This window comes from Mytilus californianus, unplaced genomic scaffold (genome assembly GCF_021869535.1).
Source record: "Mytilus californianus isolate M0D057914Y unplaced genomic scaffold, xbMytCali1.0.p SCAF_1, whole genome shotgun sequence".
Classification (NCBI taxonomy): domain Eukaryota; kingdom Metazoa; phylum Mollusca; class Bivalvia; order Mytilida; family Mytilidae; genus Mytilus; species Mytilus californianus.
This window is the reverse complement of record NW_026262581.1, coordinates 31,959,228-31,975,937: the sequence shown is the minus strand read 5'-3', so window position 1 is coordinate 31,975,937 and position 16,710 is coordinate 31,959,228. Positions and strand designations below refer to the sequence as shown.

General features: G+C 33.1%; 1 protein-coding gene and 1 long non-coding RNA gene across 18 annotated transcripts in view; one reads left to right on the top strand and one right to left on the bottom strand.

Moving 5' to 3' along the window:
- LOC127718597 (plexin-B1-like) overlaps positions 1-16,710 on the top strand; it is a 338,385-nt gene that overhangs the window by 267,139 nt on the left and 54,536 nt on the right. The gene's annotated exons all lie outside the window — the stretch shown is intronic.
- LOC127718865 (uncharacterized) lies at positions 3,168-5,592 on the bottom strand. Of its 2 annotated transcripts, none has more exons than XR_007989989.1 (3): positions 5,497-5,592; positions 4,266-4,372; positions 3,168-3,265 (listed from the first exon to the last, which is right to left on the bottom strand). It is a non-coding gene; the product is annotated as an uncharacterized LOC127718865 (long non-coding RNA). The 2 variants fall into 2 exon arrangements; XR_007989990.1 differs by lacking the exon at positions 5,497-5,592 and adding an exon at positions 4,590-4,668.

Here is a 16,710-nt window from a genome sequence, read left to right as displayed (position 1 = left end):
TTTCCGTGATCGTACAAACTTTGAATGAGATTCCCTAGGCTGCTTATTTACTACTTCTAAAGGTTGAACGGTTAAATATTTAATAGGATGATTGTGCTTCTTAAGGTGTTGATAAATGATACCTTTGAATTTATGGGGTCTTGTAAAACGATAAAGGTGTTCTTGCATTAGTTTGTATAAATACCGTCCAGTTTCACCTACGTACTGAATATCGCATCCCGGCATGTGTTAAGCTACTATGACAAATTTTAATTTTAGGGTAGTTTAGAGTATAACAGATTAACGCTACTACCTCTAGACTTATTTTGACAATTTATCAATGCTCACATCATACAAAAAATATTTAAAGTGAATTTTTAGTATAACATGACCGCGCATTTGAATGTTTGAAATTACTTCTAAATTGAATTTTTGCAACTTTCTTTATATTATACTTATTTATTATTCTTTACCTTTAAATGCCAATGGGACGATGTGGCCGATGGTTAAGATTAACAAAATAAACATTGATTTCAGTGATGAAAGCATAATATATTGACGTTCTACTAATGTTCTTTCCTCCTTCTATTTTCATGACGTCATTTGGCCATTTCTATGACGTAACGATGAGGTCATTTAAACCAGTGCAATGGCTTCAATATATGTCTATCATATTATAATTTGAATTTTTTTATTATGTTGTACGTAAATCATGCCGTTGTTGTTGATTTTTTTTTTGTTGTTGATTTTTTAAATTTTTTAATGTATCAAATTTTGTCATTTCGGGACCCTTTTTATAGCTTACCGTTTTATATGGGTTTTTCTCATTGTTGAAGGCCGTACGGGGGACTACGAATTCTAAAAAATACATCTACGTCATTTGGATAGTTGTCTTGTTGGTAATCATACCATATATTGTTCATAAGTTCAATACGGCAAATTAAGTTGACCGTAGATGGATTTGTCTTTTATATTAATCTGTTGGTCATATAGGTCTTCACATGTTTCCAGCGCTTCTTATATATCCTTGGTTTTTTAATATTTGGTTTTGAGCATTCCTGATGAAGGATAATCCAGAAAAGCGCTTGTGGAGGCATAAAGTTTATCAAGTGTTGATAAACAATCGGCATATTTATGAATTATAATACAAAAGAACGCAATTTTCTTGTCTTATTTTTTCTTGGAGTTACGCAGTATTGACAATTACAATTTAAAGTTATATTCTGGAGGTATATCATTCCTTTGTACAGTTATGCACCAGTGAAGGTGCAGTCACAACCAGAACGAAGTCATGGATATCGTTGACGGTCAAAGAATTCAAGTCCTTATTGGATGACTATTTGATATTCTGGTGTTTGGGGATGGTGTCAGTAGGAGATTTTAAATGAATATTCTGGCCTTGTAATAACTGAAATTAAATAGCTTTAATTGCACAAGACGGGATAAAAATAAATATTTTGTCATACAAAATTGAAGTAATGCAGAAAATAAGTGTGAATGAAAATAAGTCATATTAGCAAAAACTGAAAACGAATATTCCATCCGGAAGAAAATCTCCCCCCCCCCCCCTTTTCAGGCACTTATCAATGACCAGTCAGGCGGAGCACCCATTCTGGTTAAAAAAGGTCATGTCCTGAAATCGTTTTGACTTGTGTATGTCTCTGACTATTTTCTGATATTGTTGAGAATTCGTCCGGCATCGAAAGAGAGCAGCCACGACGACGAAGACGACAATAGCGTACACGGTCCGTAGCTATCTTGACTGAGCGAAGTGAGGGACCTTTGTGTATGTTCTAAACGAACACCGCGGACACGGTGGTAACTGTCAAGGAGTAGAACCGTATGTAATCTTCGTGACAAAGGCAGAAGGGCTGAATTCGTTTGTATGAAAACTGTAGAGGATTTTTATTATTCCCTTCGAACGTGTTCCCATATTTGTAATTATTTTTTTCGTAAATAAATTTGACTAGATAATGTACATTTCATTAAGGCAAAGTATGCGTAATTGGACGATATTTTGTTGATTTATTTTAATCTAATTCTATTTTCATATTGTGACAACATAGTAAAATTACGTTGGTACAACGTAATTTTGTGGACTCCAAGGCACGTGCTGACAACCATCCACACAACGTTGGCACAACGTAATTTGTGACGTAATTTATTACCACCATAAGACGTTGTAACAACGTCGCAACACAACTGTAAAATTAATGTCCCTTGTCCTCATTTGATTAATAGGAGCAATATAATTCCATTGAAGAAGTAAACAGGGTCTACATTTTATTCTTTTGACCTGTTTTTAGTTGTAAATTTGTCTATGTAGGAAAGATGGACACAATGTCCATATGTACTCTATTTCCAAACTGCCAGCTGTGTATAATATAATCACAAAAGTTTTTTTTTTTTCCTTTCTGCCAGGTTTCAATGTCAAATGTATAAACATCTCGTTTTCCCAAAAACTTTGCATTATGTTTTACATTAAACCTGTAGTTTTGTCCAATTCATTAAACACAGTTGTTTAAGGTTAAAGTCTTATTTTTTAACTTTTGCAATACTGAAGTACAAGATTTACACATTTCCATTTAACAAAAGCAACTTTTCTTTAAAAAAATTAACACATAATACTATTCGAAAAAGGAGATTTTGTATGATGGCTAATGAGACAACCCTCTATCCTAAAATCAAATTAAGCAATTATAGGTAACTGTACAGCCTTCAACGTGACATATTGGTACATGCTGCAACTTCTGAATGTTTAGGGTTTCAGTGTTCTAGAATATAGATTTCACTATGATGGTGGAGATTCTAGAATGTAGATTTCACTTTGACGAAGGAAAACATTTTTAAATGAATTATTCAGAAATACGACAAACTACCACATATACCTTAATATTTGCTGAAGATTCATTCAGCTGGATTCACTACACAATGACAAGCTAGGAAAAAAGTTTGGAAAAAGGCCCAAAAGCTGACTGTCTAATTTACAAATATATATTCTACACAACTTATACACACTTCTAAAAATATTCCAAATGAAGAAAATACCTGAAATTCAATCAAACTAACTATTGTTTTTTTTTCCATTGACCAACTAGAGATACACCTATCCAAAAGTTAAGACTTCTTTTTCTTAGCTACATGAACCAATAGAAAAATTATAATATGTTTCTGAATTTTCTTTATTTTTATTCCAAATTTTAGTCTTGTGTTGGTTGTATACATGTCATTCCAAATTTTGGTTTTCTGCCCTCTGATCAGCTGGTCTTGTGTTGGTTTCAGGTCTCTGAAAAAAAAAATAATCATAAATTATAAAATACAAAAAAAAAGTTGATCCCAACTTAATATGAATTACAGCAGTTCTTAAAAAAAATATCCTGTGTGTAAACATAATCAATATTTTTTCTTTTGCTGGTCGTATAATAAATCTTGCAGATTCATAATTATGTTGTGTTGTTACTGAGATGTTTGTATCTTTGCCAATTATACACATTTTTATAATGTATGTTAGAAATTTTAACATAATTTCAACAGTATATAATAATTTATAATTGTTGGTTAACCTTTGTTCTTATTTAAAAAATAAATTTGTTGTTAAATTGAACACGTGTTAATGAAATTATGGCTGTTCCAGAAAATGCTATGTCCGCCCCCCCCAGGGATGGCCCTTTTTTTTAACCCCCAGCACCGACATAATTAAAATAAAAAAGAACAACACTCCCTTTGCATTTTGGTATTTCAAATACAACATCCCCACATAAAATTTAAAAAAAAAAGCCTTCCCTGGGTGGACATAGTATTTTCTGGAACAACCAGTTGTTATTCTACAAATAATAATGAATCCAAATTAAAAAAGGAAGTTTGGTTTCTCAAAGTTGTCATTTATCAATTAATTTAAGATATTCATAGGATTTTACCTTAATAAATTTAGAATTTACATCAATACAGCAAGACCTTATATCATATGCCAATGAACGCAATCTATAAAATCAACAAATGATAATTTGATAAATAAAATTTATAAAAGAAGAATGTGTCCATGAGCCACAAATGATGTTATTAAAGGACATAACTAAAGAACAGTAAAACAGATGCTCTCCAAATTCAAACTGTGCGTTTTATGATAATAAGCATTGTGTATAAATTTTATAACATGTCGTTCAGGCAAACTAAAGTTAGAGAACATAAATCATTTTTGAGTTCAATGTATGTACGTACAGTACAAGAGTAACACTATATCACTCAGTGAAGGAGGGCATAAAAAGAGCTGATCAACTGATGTTTACCTTTTTATATCTTGGTCCATCTTTTTGAGCTGGTGCATGCTTAAGTGTTACTGTAATGCATTCCTCAACCTCAGACACATTGGATCTGTGGATTTTTATACAAGACTCTGAAAAAAAAATTATAAATACATTCAATTAGCTTCTATATTCTTCCGTCTGTTTACATGCGTGTGTCCAACAAATCTTTGGGAGAACTAGGTAAGTGACAAATTAACATGCATTCCAAAATTCATAAGTTTTATGATTGATTACGACATTGTTCTGATCACACATTTAGTAAGAGTTGATTATAGCTCGTCATTGATAAACATGTAGATTTCATACCATAAATTGAACAGCAAAAAAGACGTCCCTATATACTGGTTTTTTTAACACCAGTAAACTGGGTTTTACCCTGAAAACAGGAAAATTTTACCCAACTTTTCCCGACTGGATCATAGTCAAAATAATAATGACGTCTTGGAAGGCTATTTTAATTTTTTTCTGTGGCCCCTTCCTACGACGACCTAGTCCCAAATAATTATGACGTTTTGGAAGGCTGTTTTAATTTTTTTCTGTGTCGCCTATCTACGACAGTCTTTATTGGCACAATTGTCTATTCCCATGTCAGACCCAGTGACACAATGATTGATTGTTGATTGCTTAACGTCCAGTGGCAAATATTTCATGCATGCTCAGGATGATCCCCAGTGATACATGTAGTATTATCATTAATAGGCCGAGTTTGTTATATGCCAAGTTTGTAATGTGCCGAGTTTATAATGGGCCGAGTTTGTAATGTGCCCAGATGTCTAGCTTCAATTCGCATTTGTGATATTGATCAGACTTTTATGCTTCCAACATTATCAAAAAATAACAGTGCAAAAGACACTTACAGTCTTAATATATAGGGATAGTACAATGTAGCTCTAGTCATGGATAGAAAACAAGTGCCTGTGCACCCACCCCCCTTTTTTTACTTTCTACAGTTAATTGCATATATCTTAAAAAACAACACAAATGTTAATCGAGCAATTTGATAAATGGATTCAAATAACACAAATTTTGGCTAAAATATTTTGTATCAGTGCAATATGTTGACAGTAAAAGAAGAAGTATCATATTTCAACACGGTCACGGACAACAGACTTGAAAGAGGCGCCCAACACGGCAACAGATGTTTTATTTTCTTCAATCATACTTGTTTTATCATGGAGAACCTTTTTGGCGTAATGTGCAATTATTATATTACCTTATTCTTTGTTCTGGAATCTGGATCGAGCCAAATTTCACTGCAAGTTTTATCACTGTTTTTAAAAATCAAGCGGTGAAAGTGCGCATGCTCAGACATTTCATAGTATGCAGCGGTAAAACCCGAGTACTGCTGAACGTTCCACTATTATAATCAATCGTAAAAAACGATTATGAAATTAAAATAATAAATGATGACAAAACTTTAATGATATATTAAACAATAAATATTCATATAAAATATATATATATTAGAACATTAAAATTGGATTTGTAATATTTTCTTGGACATTTTGGTGCAAATTATGTCTGTGCGGGAAAAAAGGGGGATACTTTGGAAATCGAAAAAATCGTGAATATATTCTAGTGAAGGTGAACGATATATCCAGGAAGACTCATACCCACAAAATTCGTCCCATAAAACCAGATTTTAATGTGTCACTGGTATTCACAGGGTTTGTTCACTACGTTATTATAATGTTGATACAACGTAACAAAATGTTATGTCGGATTATGACAGTTATAAGCACGTTGTCACAACGTAATAAATGTACGTCCTGACAGGGTACTAAATTTACGTAAATTCGACGTAATTTTATAACGTCGTCTGTACGTCAGCATCTAACGTTGGGTTTTTACGTTCCCACAACGTTGGTACGACGTAAACTCAAGACATAACGTTCAGACGACCATTAACCGACGTCGGGAGTACGTCGTGTGTTTGCTGGGAAGGTGCTTTCGACTCCGAACTTAATTGACTTGGATAGCCAGTTTTTCTGCCGAAGTCGGTGTTTTTTTTTGCGGGTACTGTTCCTAAAAAATCTGACCACCACGAAATAGACAAGTGTGCTGAATGTTGCGTTTAATATAAACAATAAATCATTGAAATATCGTCCAAATGCGCATTCTTTGGCTTAAAGACATATACAGTATCTGGTCAAATCTATTTATGAAAACAGAAATATGAATAGGGATACGTTCGAAGGGAATAATACAAATTTGCATGCAAACGAATGCTGCTCATCTGAATGCCTTTGTCGCATTACATACTGTTCTACTCATTGACATGTACCGACAGTCCATCACTTCGCTCATTCAGAATAGCTACGTACCGTATGCAATATTGTCTTCTTCGTCGTCGTAGTTGTTCTCTTTCGATGCCAGAAAAATTCTCAACAATATCCTGCATAAATCGCAGTCTATTTTTAAACGGATGTGACCGAAGTTTCGTTCACAATTTGTTCACTGTTGTCTAAATCTTGAATTGGGATGTTATTAATAAAAAAAAACCAAAAAAACAAGCAAATGAAACTATTGTTTGAGTGATTTGTTACATATTTATTTGTATACTAGTATACAACTCAGAGGACATTTTGAAAAAAATACCTTATACCTTTATCGGGAACTTGATTTTTTGTCAATTTCTACGGGTAAACTATTAACACTGCAGATTTGAAGAAAAAAACGTTTAGTCAGTGGGAATGATAAAAGACTTTGATTGATAGAGAAATGAATAAGACATTTTAAACACCAATTCAAGGGTATCTTCTAGATATGGAAATAACAAAAAGGAGGTATTTGATAGAGATTGCTTTGATCTCATCACATTAAAACTAGTGTATGCAAAGTAACTTGTAAGCTGGTAAAACATATTTTATTTGAGCGGGTTTCGAAGCAGTTCAATGAATGGACTCCAGATGGATCAAATTTTTGGTGAGCGTCGTACATATAGTTGTTGTATTTTCGGCATGATATTACTATACATGTATTCTTACTCTCTGTGGACAACTTAAAAGTTAACAGATTATCACTTTTATCAATGCATCTAAGACTTTGTTCTATTAATTCGTTTAATATATTTTACATAATGTTCCGTTAATTTCTGTCTCGAGACGTTTCTTGAATAGTCAGAGAAATACACAAATCGAAACGATTTCAGGACATAACCTTTTTTTACCCAGATTGTGTGCTCCGCCTAACTGGTAATGGATGAGTGCCTAACAAAGTTCAGGTTGTATATTATGCCTAGGGGCATCCGTTTGATCTTTTCTGGGAGGAGGGAAGGAGATTTTTTTCCGGATTTAATATTTGTTTCCATTTTTTGCTAGTTCAAATTATTTTCATTCACACTTATTTCCTGCATTGTCCTGCATTTTGTTCGACACCAAATTCATTTTCAGCCAGTCTATGCCAGAGTTATTTACAAGGCAGGAATATCCATTTCTAAATCCTACTGCCCCCATTCCCCTCCTCTCATAAAATCAAGTGGTCAGTCACTAAGGACTCGAGTTTGTTAACCGTCAACGGTACCCATGACTTCGTTTTGGCTGATGCTGCACCTTCTCTGGCGCATAAGTTTACAAAGGAATGATAAACGTCCTAAATATATGTTTTTAAGTCATTTTCAAAACTGCGTAACTCGTAGAAAAAATAAAACAAGAAAATTGTTTTCTTTTAAATTAAAATTCATAAATATGCCTATGTTAGTTTGTCAGACACCTGATAATTCTAATGTTTCCGAAGCACTTTTCTGGATTAACCTTCATCAGAAACGCTCATAACTACTTATATATAAAAGCCAAGGATGGATAAGAATCAAAAGATAAAGGATGAATTTTACACGCATGTCCAACTGAATTTGCCTTATTGAAATTATCAACAATATGAAAATAATAAGATATGGTATGATTACCAAAGAGACAATTAACCATCAGAGACCACATGACGTAGATGTAAGAAACCGTAAACCACCATACGGTCTTCAACAATGAGCAAAATGGTTTTTAAACCCATATCGTACAGTCAGTTATAAAGGGTCCCTAAATGACACAATGTGAAACATTTCAAACAACAACAACAAAAAAAAACATAACGGCTTGATTTACGTACAACATAATAAACAAAAATCAATTATGATTGACATTTGAAAGCCATTGCACTGGTTTACATATCATTGACATCATCTTAACGTCATATAAATGGCTAAATGACGTCATGAAAAAATTAAAAATGAAAAGAGAATGAAAAAACATTGGCAGAACGTCATTATATTATGCTTGCATAGCTGAAACCAATGTTTATTTTATTAATCTTCACCATCGGCCATATCGGCCCGTTGGCAGTTAAAAAACACAAAAACCGGACTAATCAGCCTTGTGGCAGTTACAGGCAACGTCAGTCTGCCGGATCGGTCCTTTAGCAGTTAAAGGTAACGTCAATCGGCCCTGATCGGCCTGTTGGCAGTATAAGCGTTAAAACAAATATTAAGTTTGATTTCTTGTTTGATGGCGCGCTTCATTATCGTTGCAGATGATGTGGTGATTGACAAAAATCTGTATTTATTGAATTGAACCTGGTTTTATATCTATTCAAAGTGAAAGTAACATATTTGATGCATTTGCATTCATGCAGTGGGAATGAGACTACACCATTTGTCCTCATCGTAGTCAAAAGATGTTGTTTTGTATAGGACAAATTCCCGTTCATTTACAAAGTCATCATTCCATTTTCATAAATGGACAGTTGTTAAGTTCATCAATCTTTTAGTTGGCGCATTTATACATAACAATTCTCGTGATCGTATAGGCTAGAATGCGTTGTACTTATATAAAGTAGAAAAAGACGCTTTACACATAGATACCATGACGTTACACAGACAGTGCTAACGCGTATAAGTACATGTATAGATCCCAAGGTACTATGAAAGTCTCTATTTATCCTCAACATACTCGGGGCCGCGAGTTAATGCAATTAAAATCTCATTAAATAATGTATCGAAATTAAGAAAAAATATCTGTGAAATGAAATGAAATAACTATTGTAGCTTTACAGTCCATGAATCACATTTAATCTAATTGCGATCATCTATAGCAGTACTATGAAAGTCGCTATTTATCCTCACCACACTTATCATACAAAAACAAATGTTTTTTTGTTAAATGTTGAAGAAAATAAACAAATGGCTAACAGCAAAAATGTAGGTTAACATTTGCACAATATTGAATAAATCATATTCCAAAATATAGTTTACTCTGTTGATTATATAGTCGTCAAATTTGCTGTGTGAAATAGGTATTTCAATTACAGAAATAGTTTGCGGATAAGGATATGCCAAATATAATTTAACGGCCATCTGTTACGAAAAACTTAAAACCTTTATTCTACATCTCGTCCTCGTTTTCACGTTTCGTATCTCGTATCAGCGTAAAGACTTGTGTCAAGTTTTTAAATGTCAAGGCACATGCCACTAGAGGTGCAAGAAACTGACTCGGAACATGCATTTTCCGAAGACAATGGTGGGTTATACCTGGTATAATCGTCTGATTTGTAATTTACCGATTGTGACATTTTGACTTAGTGTTAATTCGCATGATCGGTGATGCATCATACCAGAAGACGCCTCCCCTGTCAACACACACGGTCTCGCTCCTTTTTGTAGTCAATGCGATTTCCTCAGATTTTGTTTGTTGCTTTACTTTTTTTTATCGTTTTACGAGATTTGAACATCGTTAAACTGCTTCGCCTAAATTTATCTCTTATGGTATATATTATCAAAATATCTGATATACCAAAGACCTTAAAGTTTCAGTAAAACAAAAATGCCATTTTTAACTATTTTGTGAATAATGATTAAAAAAAAGAAGCAAAACAAAGACCAAAAGAAAACGGATGTCTATTAAATGAAGAAAACGAAGAAAGTTGTCTATAAAATAATCTCAATGCAAGGGACATTGTGTTCGATAAAAACATTGGGGAAATTTTATAATCAACAACTTATCCTAAATTAATAGTTGAATAGAAAGTTATTTAAACAATAATTATGTGCTCCCTATTTATTTGTAATATTAAAGATTTAGAGCTTAAATTATGGCCTTAGCTAGCGGGCAACTTGAACATGACGAATTAAACAGTGGTACTCAAGAACAGACAAAACATGTTATATAAAAGGAACCACATAGTTAAGAAATACTAGACAATAGAGAACCACTTGACTGACTTATATCAAATACTGACTCAAATATAGTATGAAAGATGTTTAGCTGTTGAAAATAATGTATAGCATCCAAACATAACACATCATACCGTACATTAAATGAACAAGGTTTGATATATTTAATTTGAGAATAAAAGTAAATTAATATAAGTAGGCGAACATGTAAATCAAATAATTGTTTGCGAATGGAAGACAATCCCATCCAATACAAATATTTCTATGCACAAGAACGGTTTAATTTTTTTCGGCTAGGTGAGCTTTTCTCGTCGCTTTGCGTCCGTCGTCCGTCGTCCATCGTCCTCGTCCGTCGTCCGTTGGCGTCCGTTAACCTTTACATAAATCTTTCCCGAAACTACTTGGCCAAATTTAACCAAACCTGGCCACAATCATCATAGGAGTATCTAGTTTAAAAAAAAATGTTTCCGATGACCCCGCTTGCTAACCAACATGGCCGCTATAGCTAAAAATAGAACATAGGGGTAAAATGCAAGTTTTGTTTATTTTCCTGAAAACTACTATAGATAGAGAAAATCTGACTGGAGCTGAAATGTTCAAAACGTTGAGACCAACCTGACGTGTTATTTACGTGAAAACTGTAAGATGACTTTTCATTTTTGTCTATTTCTTAAAAACAATAATTAGAGGAACCCTAAATTGCAAAAATGATAAGCAAGACAAGATCAACAAACACACGGCTGAAATCTTCAAACGACTCCTTATTTAATGACGATTTTTACCAATTTTTTTTGCGTTTTTGCCATTTATCTTAAAAACTGAAGTAAATAGATGGAAACTTTAAATAGAAAAAATTATCAATTAGACAAAATCTACAAATAAGTCAACTTGGACGGAATCGACAGATGACTCCTTGTTGGAGTTGTTGCTCTTTAATGACGATTTTTTACCATGATTGTTTTGTGTTTTTGCCTAATATCTTAAAAGTTGTAATCAATTTTTATAAGACAGTATGGCCGACATCGTCGGTTGACTCATTACGGGAGTTGTTGCTCTTTAATACCAATTTATAGTGTGTTTGCCTATCATCTTGAAAACTATATTAGATAAATAGACACTTGAAAAAGCCAAAAATGATCAGCAAGAAAAGATCTACAAATAAATCTACATGGCCGAAATCATCACTAGACTAATTTTTGGAGTTCTTACTCTTTCAAGACAATTTTTACCAATTTTTGCGGTTTTGCCTATTATCTTGAAAAAAGTAAAATAACAAAAATACCGAACTCAAAGGAAAATTCAAAACGTAAAGTCCCTTATCAAAATGAAAAATCAAAAGCTCAAACACATCAACGAATGGAAAACAACTGTCATATTCCTGACTTGGTACACCCATTTGCTAATGTAGAAAATGGTAGATTAAACCTGGTTTTATAGCTAACTAAACCTCTCACTTGTACAAATGTTGTTTGACAGTCGAATATAATTCCATTATATTGACAGCTATACGGTATGGGTTTTGCTCATTGTTGTCGGCCGTACGGTGACCTATAGTTGTTAACTTCTATGTTATTTGGTGTCTGGTAATGAGTTGTCTCATTGGCAATGATATCACATCTTATTTTTATGTTGGTTATAATCTATAAAAGATAAAAAGACACTTTAATTAGTAAAAATGAACAGCAAGACAGATATACAAATTTTGCCAAAATCAGTTGTAGAATCTTATAGGTTGCACTTTGTAAATACAGCTGTTTCACAAACCACGCCTCTTTTGGGGAGATATATTATATTCATAGACATATTGCTTGTTTACCTACTGGTTCCCAGATATGATCTCTATGCTTCATCTCATAGAGACATAATTTGGGAATGTTACCAGTCAATCTACACATGGTTGCACGGAAGTTTGAATTCTGAGGGTCACCTAAAGTGAAGGTAGGGGTAGTACAGAATTTAAGTATAAGTTTAAACTCTTAGAAGTTCGGGCATATAAATGTTGAAAATATGCCGCACAGCCCTTTGTTTTGACCTTTGAATAAAATAGTAGTGCATATCAACTTTCCATTCTAGGATATAATTTTTCACGAAACTTCATAGTAAAAGTGGCACAGTTTTAGCGGTAAAGGGAGTTCCTATGGGAAATTGCATTGTCTATATTTACAGAAATGCAACCTATAGGAGTGATTATTGTTTTATTTTGTGTGGTGGTGGTGGTGGTGATGGTGGTGGTGGTGGTGGTGGGGGGGGGGGGGGGTAAAAACTAAAAAAGATCGATAGAATTTGTTAACGGAAAAAAGTGATCCACAATACAAGATCATGAATTATATTCTAGTCCACAATGTTGGAGAGTGTCCATTGTTCAAGATGCATATAGACCTAGTTGAGCGACACAGGCTCTTTATTTATTTTTTATTTTTTTGGCAATTGCATTACCCAGCCATCTAAAAAAAATGTATTTTGGTGTAAATACTACACGAATTGTCATCATCATAATGATGATGATGATGAGGAGATCTAGAACAGAAAAGTTCCCCTAAAATAGTTTTTATGACATAATCATAAACAGCACACCTATTTTCCTACAAGAAAGATAATTGTATGTTTTTATGGTTTTTTTTTAATTTTGTTTTTGTTGTTCTTATTTTCAGAAAACCTTTCACCATTTGGCACAGCTTCGCAAAGCTCTTACTTTGAAAATGAGAATAAAAGTATAGGTAAACCGGGAAATGCTGTAAAACCGCCTATATCAAACCAGTTTAAAGTGGATGAGAATCTCTGTACACACACACACATTTATCCTCTTAGTTTGAAAAAACTTGCATGGTGGATGTTTAAATTTTCTGTTGGTACTGCCTATGTCACAGATATAAAAATATACTACAGAGAAGAATGTAAGTATATACAATCAATTCATAAGGAGAGGCGAAAGATACCAAATTGACATTCAATCTCATAAGTCGAAAATAAACTGACAATGCCATTGCTAAAAAAGGAAAAGACCAAAAGACTGACAGACAAACAACAGCACACAAAACACAGTATAGAAAAATAAAGACTGAGCAACACGAAATATGAAATAATATGTGTATCCCTAATGTTTTCATACCATTCTTACCCCGGCTTCCTCCAGAGCACCAATAAAAAACGAAAGAGCACAATAGTGCTGAAATTGGTGTTAAACATCAATCAATCAATCAATCAGTATATAGTCGCAGATTACAGCAGATTAAGCTCATACTGGAATTCCGGTTTGATTTTTAAATAATACTTAGTTTAAGCTTCAATCTATATAACATCAATTAATTTAACAGCTGTATTACAATATATATATATCCTTGAGATAAAAGGTTATTGAAGCAAAGTTTATCATTCGGATGATGACTTTCTTTGCCATTTAAACCTTAGATTGTAACACAGCTCATAATCTATATTACATTAAAGCTGATTACATGCCCAATTCATCCATTTTGTCACCTATCACATGCAAATTATTTGTCAAACTGTCACACAATGTGTTGTTTTAATGATCAAAGCTCTTAATCTGTAATAACTCTACGATACTTTGTTTCCATCGATTTTCCTAGTCAACGTTCTACGCGGTATTATTAAATCCTTTTTCGTCTCACCAATTTGAAAACTGCATTTTTATATATCAAAGATATACATTTCTGTCAACGGGAATCCAAACCAACCTAGTACGACATCAACAGCACATTGCCTAATTGTGTCAAACACGACTATATGCTGAAAGTGCACTCGACTTACTTCTTCGGATTAGCTTATCACCACTATTAAGATCTAACTTCGGTATTTACCGACTCTGATTATAAATATGTAAATAATATTCTTCCTATTCTTCCTTTTCGCGAGGAAATCCAGTAAGGGAAGCATACATATGGCCATGTCAATTGAACGCTTATCACAGCTCTTGTAACTCAAGAAATCATGCATTTATTTCCTAATTTGTTGTAGAAATTCTTCCTTTCTGAGCCCCTGAGATCACCCCCAGTTTTTGGTGGGGTTCGTGTTGCTCAGTCTTTGATTTTCTATGTTGTGTTTTGTGTTTTGTGTACTGTTATTTGTCTGTTTGTCTTTTTCTTTTTTAGCCATGGCATTGTCAGTTTATTTTTGACTTATGAGTTTGAATGTCCCTTTGGTATCTTTCGCCTCTATTCTAGCTGTACGTTCAGGAGTTGAAATTTACGTAGCTCTTGTAGACTGTCTTCCCTTAAGCTATTACAAAGGTAAAAATGTCAAATATAGGTAATAATTCAACTAAGTTATATTCTTCGTATTGACTCTGTATGTTGAAGTACATAATGATATTAACGAGTTCTGTGTCACAGGGCCGATTATTGGACCAAACTTGTACTTCTTACAGTGCCAAAGGACCGATCCATCGGCCAATTCAAATAGTGTGATGAACTACGTAATGTATTATGACGTCGCCGTTTTTCGATAAAATTAATTCCACCGTTTGAAATTTTCGCGCGTTTTTTTACCAATATTAAAAAAAAACGGGAGTCGAGCTTTTCTTATAAAAATTATGTAATAGAATTATGTAAGGATTCTTTTAGAAATATTATTGATGTAATTTTAGATGTATTGAGTCTCACTCTCTCTTTTTTTCGGCGCTTTTGCGGTATGCATTTTAGGCTTACTTTCCTATAAGTTATCAAGGGATTTACTTTAAAATATATATAACTGCAAGTAAAAATGTAAACACATAAAATATAGACGATAGAAATAAATCAAATAAGAACAAAATACCTCAAAAAAGATAGGTTGAGAATAAAACGCAAATAAATGAAAATAAATTAAAAAAAAAACTCAAATACGCCAGTGAAAAGATAAAAAGTACGGAAAAAAGTGTAATATCCATTAATAACGTAATTGGTCTTATGACGTCATTCATTAACGCATTCATCGGATTATGGCTGATTCTTATCCTTGGTTTCGTGTTTATCCTCTTGGAGTTGGGGATCACACAGAATTTAACCAGAATGTAGGACCGAATACTGTTAAATTCAGTAAACAATCTCTCATTGACTTTAATGCAAATCTATATCTTTAATTAAATTTATACCTGATTTACCTTTAGAAATCAGAAGCTTTCATATATTATTCATTAAAGTACAAATGTAGCTCCATCTTTTGCAACAATAAAATCATAGGGTCATGTGGCATTTTTGGGCATTCACATGGCTTTGTTTACAAACACTGTAGATTCGCACTTAATTCCTATACTGACATCCCATTACTTTTCAACCCTGTAGAAAACAAATTAAGTGCATAAAGCATTCTTTTTTTTAATTTTTTTTAACTCTAGTTTTGAATCATTTATCAAAAAGTATTTATTCAAAAATTATATACCAATCAGAAGAGCACAGGACTTCAGTTTTATACAGAAAGCTCTCCCCCAAATGGGCGGTCCCTGATGACGTATATTTATTTAGTGAACTTACCCCTATAAGAATGCCGCTCAGAAATTCTATACCCATTGCATATTTCATGCTGATTTTTACAATTGATATGATGAATAAGTTTGTCTTTGAAACAAACAGGTATGCGTAAGCCCGTGTTCCTTTAAAAACGACACCATTTAATTTAAATGCAAGTACTTGATAAATTGCATGCTTATATTGGTGATTTCGAATCTGTTCAAAGTTCTGATTTTTCTGCCCTTTCTACCACTTTGCCTCATAATCTTATTAAGAAAAAATTCACACACCTGATTAAATGAGCATTTAAAAAGTCGGAATGCGAATATATATGTTCAAACTCTTTTAGGTCATTTTTTAGTAACAACAAACAAAAGAACTATGTCAATTGGACCTGCTTTGATACTATAACTGCCCTTGATTTTTTACTAGATAACATTTTTGTTCGCTATGGAGATTCAGTATATCGTCAGATTATCGGAATTCACATTGGGGCTAACTGTGCACCAATTATTGCGGACCTGTTTCTGTATTGTAATGAGTTACAATTTATGACTAAAATCAGCAAAGACCCATCAAAACAACATCTGATTCAAAAATTTAATAACACTTTTAGATATTTAGATGATATATTGGCTCTCAATAATGACGATTTCAGTATGTACACTAAAGAGATTTATCTTGCCGAACTGACTTTAAATAAAGCTAATACTAACAATGAACACTGCCCTTTCCTTGATCTTGATATCTAAATCTTTAAAGAGAAGCTTAATACCAAAATTTATGATAAAAGAGATGATTTTTCATTTCCTATTGTTAATTA